The sequence below is a fragment of the Felis catus genome, chromosome C2 (assembly GCF_018350175.1).
Source record: "Felis catus isolate Fca126 chromosome C2, F.catus_Fca126_mat1.0, whole genome shotgun sequence".
NCBI classification, from domain to species: domain Eukaryota; kingdom Metazoa; phylum Chordata; class Mammalia; order Carnivora; family Felidae; genus Felis; species Felis catus.
Window position 1 is genome coordinate 2,977,328 of NC_058376.1, and position 8,584 is coordinate 2,985,911.

The window sequence follows — 8,584 nt, forward strand, 5'->3', positions numbered from 1 at the left end:
GTGGAAAGAACGGGGATTCCTGTCTCGGATAAGAGGGGGTACCTGGGGGGAGCAAACAGCCGGTCATTACCCCCCAAACGGGAGACATTTGACAGCGTTAATGATGGTGGTGGTGAAGGTGACGATGATGGACGCGGAGGTTGTGCCGACGGCGGTGATGATGACGTTCCCCAGCGCTGGAGACGAGGTAAGCCCCCCTCTAGAGTCCGGGGCCCTCTCACGGCACGTTGCTAGCTGCGGTCAGGTCACGAGTCCGGCGTCGATTTCCTTTCGAAGCCCCACACCGGTCACCTCGCGTCCCGTCAGCGGCCGTCCAGGCGGGTCGCCCGGGCAGAGTGAGGGCCGCCCGACCCGACCACCTGGCCAGGATAGTCCTGTTGGCTGTGAACCCACCACCTAGCCCCCGTTCACGGTGGCCATCGACGCATCCTTGACCCTCCCTGAGCCACTGAGCACCGGTCACACCTGTGGAGGCCCCTGTGCCCTCTTATTCGGGTTACTTACTTCCCAAGGTTCCCGCAGGCCGTTCGCAGGAAGCGGCCTCCCGGGGTGGGGATGCCGCCCTCCCCACAGGGTTCCTCCCGCCCCAGATGCCCACCCACTCGGACAATGTTGACTTCCTCTTCGCGCCCTCCACCCCCTCCGGCCTCCCTCCTCCACCCTCCTCCTGGTCAATGAGTAGCTTCTCCGCCCACGGCAGGGACGTGGGTCTGTGAGTCGCGGGGAAGAGCATGTCAGCCACCGGCTGGGCGTCCAAGCCTTCCCCCTGCTGCAGCACGCTGCTCCCCCCCCCCCCCCCCCCCCCCCGCTGAGGCCCCGGGCGCTGGGCTCTCACACTCCAAGTCCACATGGCAGAGCCCTTCCTGACCTTGGGTTCTTTCCACATGAGTTCCCTCGGTCACTTTTTAAACCAATCCAAACACGCGCCCGCACGCACAGACCACAGAAGCAACGTCGCTCTGAGACCCTGTCCCCACGTGGCAGTGGGGGGCTCTTGAAGGGGCTTGGAGGGGCCAGGCCCGGCCCAGAGAAGGTGTCGCGCCCTGTCCCACGCCTGGGGGCCGGCTCTCTAGGGACAGAGTGTGGCGCTGCATGACTGTGGCGGAGGTCTCAGACCTACACGCGTCCGTCCCAACCGCGAAGCGTCCCCGGGACTCCCGATGCCTGCCCCCAACACCCCGGACGGGTGGGCCTGCTTCTCCAGCCTCTGGTAGGCTGAGCAATGGCCCTTCCCGCCTCCCACCCCTACAGCATCCCCCGCGGATGTTGTTGCGGACCCGATCCAAGTTCTGCTCCTTCCCGGGAAACCCCGCACCGGGGTCTGCCCACTCGACCGCCTCGCCGGATCACCCCTGGATCACGCAACACCCTCCCACTGGGTTCCCTGCCGCCCCCGCCACCATCTGTCGTCCACGCGGCAGCCGACGGAGCCAGAGAACACGCGCCGAGGGGTCTCCCCTCCGCTCACAGCCCCCGCGCGGCCTCGCTGCACCGGCCTGAGCGGAAGTGCGACCACGGGCCCCAGGCCGCCCCGCTCGGCCTGCCCGGCTTTTTCCGCAGCACTTAGCGCCTTTTAATCTACTACTTTAGGCCTGTGTTCTCTTTTTTGCTTTTTTCCTGTCGTCCCACACGCGGGCACTAATTCCATACAGGCCCAGGTCTGTCTGTTTTGCTCGCCGACATACGATGAGGGGGAGGAGAGGACGCAGCGCCTGGCCCAGGCCCGGCCCATGGGAGGTGCTTAGTAAATATTTGCTAAGTGAATGAATGCACGGAATGCATTTCTATTTCCAGCCCCAGCCAGGCCCCTGGCAACCCAGAAAGCAGACAGCTCTGCAAAGAAGAAAGCCCCAGCTCTCAGGGTTTGAGGACGGTTTCCGTTTGAAGGGCTGGCTGAGAAACAGGTTTTTCCCTCCTCGGATCTCAGATCTCCCAGCACCTCCTGCTGCCAGGTTTCCCCGAGCAGCTGAGCGTGGACAGGCTGGGGGAGGGGAGGGGGCTCCGGGGTGGGGGCGGAGCACTGAGGCCCCAGGCAGTCCCTGCAGCTGTTCCCGGGGCAAATGCCTGGAATTCTGGGATCATTCCCACCGGCCAGGCCAAGCCCGGGCCAGCCGAGGGCTGACCCCCTCCAAGCCAGGAGGGCCTGCCTGCCACCGCCTTCCGTGTTCTCCCGAGAGAGCCGTGGCCCTCGTCCCGGAGCCCGAAGGCCAACCTCGTGGGAGTGACGGGCCCGAGTGTGCCCCCTCCCAGCCCTCTCTGGGGAGTCGCAGCTCAGCCTGGCCTGTTCACTGTCACACGCCCGATGGCCCGGGCCGCTCCACAAGTCACACGGCAGATTTTCCATTAGCGTCAAACGGATCCTGACCTGCAACTGATGTGAGTGGAGAGGGGGAAGTGTTTTAGATAACTCGCATCCTGGGGGTCTCCGGGGCTAGGCCCCCAGAGGGCACTGCACCCCCGCAGGAGGGGCGGGAATGGCCCTTTGAGGGCTGACCTGCTCACGCCCCTCTGCCTCCGTCCACCTGTCTCACGCCCACACAGGGACCCTCCACAAAGTGAGGGACGCGACCCGGATGCTACGAGACAGGAGGATTCGTGATTTGCCTGGTTGCAAGTGCCTACTGGATGCTTCTGCGCCCCACACGTTTGTGGAGCACCTACTGTGTCCCTAGCACTGTGACCTCTGGGTGACCCCCGCCCCACCAGGCATGAGAAAGTCGGGGTGCTCCCGACACGAGGTGTAAGGGCCCCGAGGGGCACTATCAGCTGGGAGTGGAGGCAGGAAATCTCTCCCCGGACTGCCAAGCACTGGTGCTTTCAACTTCCCAGATACCATTTCCTCTTCGTCTTGGGAACAAAACCCCTTTGCTTCCCTTTAGCGAAACTTCCTTGCCCAAGCTTTACCCTCATGATGGCTTCTGTTGCTGGCTTACAGCCTCGCCATCCCCAGGGTGGTCACATGGGCTGGCCGCAGTCACGCGACCCAAGGCCAGCCAAAGAGAGAACTGCACGCCCCCACCCCCAGAAACCAGTTAAGGGACGCCCGTGGTGACCCAAGTCCAAACAATCAAAACGACGCTCAGGGTTTTGCTGAATGGTGAAGGCAGAATGACCCTGGTCCTCCAAGTGGGGAGTCCTGAGGACCCCCTAGGCCTAGAGCTCTGAGGCCACCTTCGCCCGAGAGCAAAGCCAAGTGAAACCAAGGTTAGAGTCTGAGTAAGATGCTGCCCGGTGGCGTCTTTGAGCTGCGGCCGTGCCTAAAAGTTAGCTGCCTTCTACACTCTCCTGTCGAGTGAACCAGAAAACTCTTCGTTCCTGAAACGAGCTTCGCTTGGGGCCCGTCCCTTGTAACCAAAGGAATGCTCTGTGCAACTGAACAGTGTATAATTCTCAATGTATTGCAACGGGGTTCTCCAGACGCTTACGGGGAGCAAAGCAGCGGTAAGGCACCGGGAAGATAGAGCCTTCCTGGCTCTTGAAAGCGGGGAAGGGGATCTCGGGCTTGGGCACATACATGTGCAGACTCACCTCCTCCCTGGGCTCCTTCTGGAACTGCCCACACTGGCCTGGCCTCCAAAAATCCGAACCCTGCTGCTGACAGGCTCCACCACTGGGGCAGCTGTGTTTATGGCACTGGCATCATCGCCCCCTGAGTGATCACCTCACCTCCCTGCTAGATGGGACCCCGGCAGAGGCAGAGGATGAGTTTTCTTTCCTCCGCAGCTGTCTCCCCACCCCCCGCCACCGCCCATCACAGAGCCTGGTAGACAGATCGCCGTGTCGTCAGGGCAGTCTCAGTCTGAGCCTCCCGGCTTCCCTCTCCCCACCCCCAGCACCTGCCACATCTCCCCGAGGGTCAGGCCGGTGGGCCAGCAATGGGTCCGGGGAGGGCCTGCAGAGCATACAGCAGGCAGCACAGGGGCGGGTCCTGGTGACGTCAGAGAGCAACAAAGAAGTCAGGCTTCGGCTGCAGAGAGATGAACCACCGCCCATCTCATCATGCCCTCACCTTACTAGAGGTAAACACATGACCCCCAGAGCTTCATACCTGCCCACACATGGTGTGAGATGGGAGAAGCCGGACCCAGCCTGTGGTCACCTGGGGGAGGCAGCATGGTGGGGGGGGGGGGCAACGTGGCCTGGGGGGGGGCAGCGCGGCCTGGGGGGGCAGCACAGCCTGTGGGGGCAGTGTGGCCTGGGGGGGGCAACGTGGCCTGGGGGGGCAGCGCGGCCTGGGGGGGCAGCACAGCCTGTGGGGGCAGTGTGGCCTGGGGGGGGCAACGTGGCCTGGGGGGGCAGCGCGGCCTGGGGGAGCAGCGTGGCCTGGGGGGGGCAGCGTGGCTTGGGGGGACAGCGCGGCCTGGGGGGGGGCAGCATGGCCTGGGGGGGCAGCGTGGCCTGGGGGGGCAGCGTGGCCTGGGGGGGCAGCACGGCCTGGGGGGGGGGCAGCGTGGCCTGGGGAGGCAGCATGGCCTGGGGAGGCAGCATGGCCTGGGGGAGGCATGTGGCAAAGGCAAACCCAGGCCCAGATCGTAGAGGGCAAAAACACTCTCTCTGAAAAGAAAGGTCTGGGTTCAAGGCCCAGAGAACGGGGATTCTGAAAAGAGAAAGCGTTCAAGCAAAAAACCCAAGGGGACTGTCTGCTGTACCCTGAGTTTTCACCTTGAACCAGACCATGTGGGGAATGCTGGGGCCCTAGAACTCTCTGGAACTCTCTGGGGAGATCTCTAGGGCCTGGAAAAGACCTCACGGACTGATTTGCAGAAGCTGCATCGGGGAAGAAGCTGTCAACTGAGCCCAGCGCGGGGTGAACTGGGTGGAGGGTGGGCTCTGAGAAGGGGCAGGGCAGGCTCCCAAAGTCTGGCCGTCCTGGGGGAGAAGTGGGTTTTGCTGGCGCCTTCTCTACACCCAGAGTCTTTCCGCTCCCTCCTTCGCTGCAGCCACGTGGGGCCCTGAGCGTAGACAGACTGCCACTTCCCCTGGCCCCGCTGAGCGGGTTCCTAGAGAATCCTTGCAAGCAACCAGAGCGGACCGCTATCAAAGAATCAATAACTAGAACCAACAGCAGCATAAAATATGTCCAAACCACGAGTCCCAAGAATTCCCGTGAGAGTGGTGACGACCTGGGCAGGTCTGCGAGCCCCTGCAGGGAAGGGGACCGCTCGTCCTCTAGACGCACACCCCCACGTGTCTCCCCTCCCCCAAGTCCCCCAGCCACGCGCCTCTGGGGACATCTAGGAGGGAGCCAGCCACAGGCGAGCAGACCGAACGTGTGTGGGCAAATGGAGTAGGTGGCCGGTGCCCCTCGCCGGCCGGGGCCCATCCTGCTGGCGGGAGATAGCGCTCCTAGGTTTCTGCGCCTGGGGGTGGGGGGCAGAACCCCCCCCCCCCGGCAGCCTGCCTCCTCCGGCTCCACTCAGGGACCGTGATGCACCAGGCAGCGTCCAGCGCGGGAGAAGGGCCTTTCCTCTCTCCAGCTCCTCCATTGGCAGCGACCAGATGCACTGGGCCGGCTGCTGACACGGACCCTGTCCGGGCTAGTTCCGTGACTCCCGTGGACAGAGGGCCACGCGTGCCTGGATGACAGCACACACCTGCAGGCCCGGGGCTGAATCCCCAGGGTGTCCAGAGCCAGTGGACGCAGGGGGCAGGTGTGCGATCAAGCAGGGCGAGGGCGGGGCGGTGAGCAACCTTCCCACGGCAGTAGTGGTGTTGGTGGCTCGACGAGCCGAAGGCGGGTGTCCGAGGCGGCCTCGGGGCTGACCCAGAGGGACGCGCACACGGAAGGGACTTTGGCCCACCATTGGGAAGAGTGCGTGAGGCTCCGGGGAGACAAGGTGAGTCCGGCCTTGAACGGCTGAGTCTGGGGTGACGGGGACCCCGGGACGGAATGTCCATCCCACCAGCACCGAGGTACCGAGGGTCTGGGAGGGGCTGGGGCTGGCCGGGCGGGCCTGGGTCTGGTGGGTGCCCCCACCCTGCTTCCCAGGCTGGCCCCGCTGGTCACATTCTCTGAGCCGTTTCTGCAGCGTTTATGGAAATGTAATTTTGCCCGGGAGATGCATACGTAATTGGGAATATTTTAATGTCTGTTTACAGTCGCTGTTCTTGCCTGACTGATTAGCAGCGTTGAGGGAGAGGATTGTGCCGGGCGGCCTCCGTGGGCGCAGGGCTCCGGATGCCTGTTTCTGGGATTCAAGTGCCACTTAATTTGGAATAGTCCTCTGGGTCCAGAGCAGAAAGTGACCTCAGAGACGAGCCCGTCTCTGTCACGGGGCTGGGCCACAGGACCTAAGGGAGCCAACAAGGGACACCCTCACTCAGCGTTCTGGAGGCCGGAGTGTGGGCCCCACACGTCAGCCGTGATGTTCTCAGGCTTGGGTCACATCACCTCAGTCCCTGCCTCCATCGCCGCCTGGCCTCTTCCCTGTGTGTCTGTGAGTCCTCCTCTTATAAAGACACCAGCCGTCGGAGTTAGGGCCCACACTCACCGCTAGGACCTCACCTCAGCTTGATTACGTCTGCAAAGACCTTATTTCCCTATAAGGTCACATTGCGATGTTCCAGGCGGATGTGAGTTTGGGGGAACCCTATTCAACCCACTCCATCGTCCCACAGTCCCACACAGATGAGGAAACCGCATCTGAACCGTGAGATTTTTCAGGCCGGCTGGGATCGACCTTGGAGCACAGCCTGTATCCTTCCCGGCCCTGCCTTCCAACGACCAGCTCCCCTAGAAGCTCTGGGCCTTCAGCGCTTGGCCCCCTTCCAGCCGGCTGGGCTCCCCCGTCCTGGGCCCATCCTCCCCCCTCCAGGGAGCGATGAGGAGCCGTCTCCAGACACACTGTCAAGTGGATAAAGCTGGATGCAGTAGGCAGTGTGCTGTCTTTGGTGCAATAAAAGGTAAAAATAGGAATATGTGCGTGTTTATTTACATTTGCAAAAGATACCAGCACTGGAGTGATCGATCAGAAACCGATAAAAATGGTGATCGCGGGGTAAGCGGAGTGAAGTAGGGCAGTGAAACTTTGTGATAGGGTGTGCGTTAGAAAACCCACCCAGCCCTCCTCCTGTCTCCCTTACCGCTCAGAACACGTGGCCCTGATGCTTCTGTCACCACACGTGGGGGCTTTGGTCCCCACCGCAAGCAATTCTCCGCAACACCAGCCGGGTGTCCTACAATTTAACTCAGTTCTGGCACGATCCACCCAGAGACAGCGTCGGATCCCGCAGGTTAGGGGCTGAGTCCCACGACACCCTACCCCTGTCACCCCCGACACCCCCCCTTCAGGTGCCAATCACGACCAGCAGGGCCCCGCGGACCCACCGCTTCTGACCACGGGCTGCAACCAGGGTTCCCACGACCCTCCTGGGCTTCCAGCAGTTTGCTAGAGCGGCTCCCAGATCTCCAGGAAACACAGTCACCGGGTCATCGTGTGATAAAGGAGGGGACAAAGTTGCAGATGAGCAGTCGGATGGAGGGGTGGGTACGGCGGGTCCCGGAGGGTCCTGAGCACAGGACCTTCTGTCCCGCAGACTTGGGGTGCGTCACCCTCTCGGCGGGGACGTGTGCACCCGCCCGGCAGCTCTCTGGGCCCCACCTGCTGGGATTTGCGGGGCTGCCTCACGCAGGAGTGAAGTGGCTCATCACCTCCATACCCGGCCCCTCCCCCTCCCCGGAGAATTGGGGGTCGGGGCTGAAAGTTCCGAGCTTCCAGTCCCGAGCTTCACGTCCCCAGAAAGACCCAGGACCGATCCAGGAGCCCACTGAGTCACCTCATTAGCCCAAAAGATGCTCCCAGTGCCCTTGTGACCTAGAAAATTACGGGGCCTTCGGGAGCTCTGTGCCGGGGACGGGGGCAGAGACCGGTACAAATGTTTCCCATGATCTCACAGTGTTTGACTTCAGAACTATGTAAATGTTGTGGGCTCCTGGGTGGCTCAGTCAGTTAAGTGTCTGACTTGAGCTCAGGTCATGATCTCACGGTTCATGAGTTTGAGCCCCGCCTTGGGCTCTGTGCTGACAGCTGGGAGCCTGGAACCTACTTCAGATTTTGTGTGTCTCTCTCTGCCCCTGCCTGGCTTATTATGCTCTCTCTCTCTCTCTCTCTCTCTCGCTCTCTCTCAAAAATAAATAGAGAAAGAAAGAAAGAAAGAAAGGGAACTATGTAAATGTTTTCGTATTCAAAAGCTTAAACTGAAAAAGAAAGTATCCTTACAAAAAGAAAACAACCAATTTATATAAATTTATGTTCTTTAGATTGTATTACAGTATTTAGATTGTTTTCAATGGGATTTTTTAAGGACAAAAGATGATAAAGAAATTATAAATATCATTCGGTAAGTCTTACTGATAATACTAACTCTGACATCATTATTTGAGATTTTTTTTGTATTTTCTAAGATAATGCCAACAAGTAATTACATGAATGCTGCGGGCTGCGGCTCTGCCGGGGAGGGACCCGGCTCCACCCCTGCTCGGGGCAGGGCGTCCCGCGGCCTCCGGGCCACACAGCCCTGCTGGGGAAGTTTTGGCCCAAGCCAGGTGAGCCTGGAGGCAATGGAGCCTTCAGATCTAAGTCCT

General features: G+C 61.2%; 1 long non-coding RNA gene across 4 annotated transcripts; it reads left to right on the forward strand.

The window, feature by feature from the left end:
- The first annotated feature begins 92 nt into the window (after nt 1-92).
- LOC109503277 lies at nt 93-7,800 on the forward strand. 4 transcript variants are annotated; one of them, XR_006584752.1, is made up of 4 exons: nt 93-187; nt 1,252-2,376; nt 2,542-4,019; nt 6,100-6,916. It is a non-coding gene; the product is annotated as an uncharacterized LOC109503277 (long non-coding RNA). The 4 variants fall into 4 exon arrangements; XR_002735760.2 differs by lacking the exon at nt 93-187 and having other exon boundaries at nt 894-2,376; nt 2,542-3,441; nt 3,834-4,019; XR_002735759.2 differs by lacking the exon at nt 93-187 and adding an exon at nt 7,091-7,800 and having other exon boundaries at nt 919-2,376; nt 6,100-6,903.
- Nucleotides 7,801-8,584: the final 784 nt, after the last annotated feature.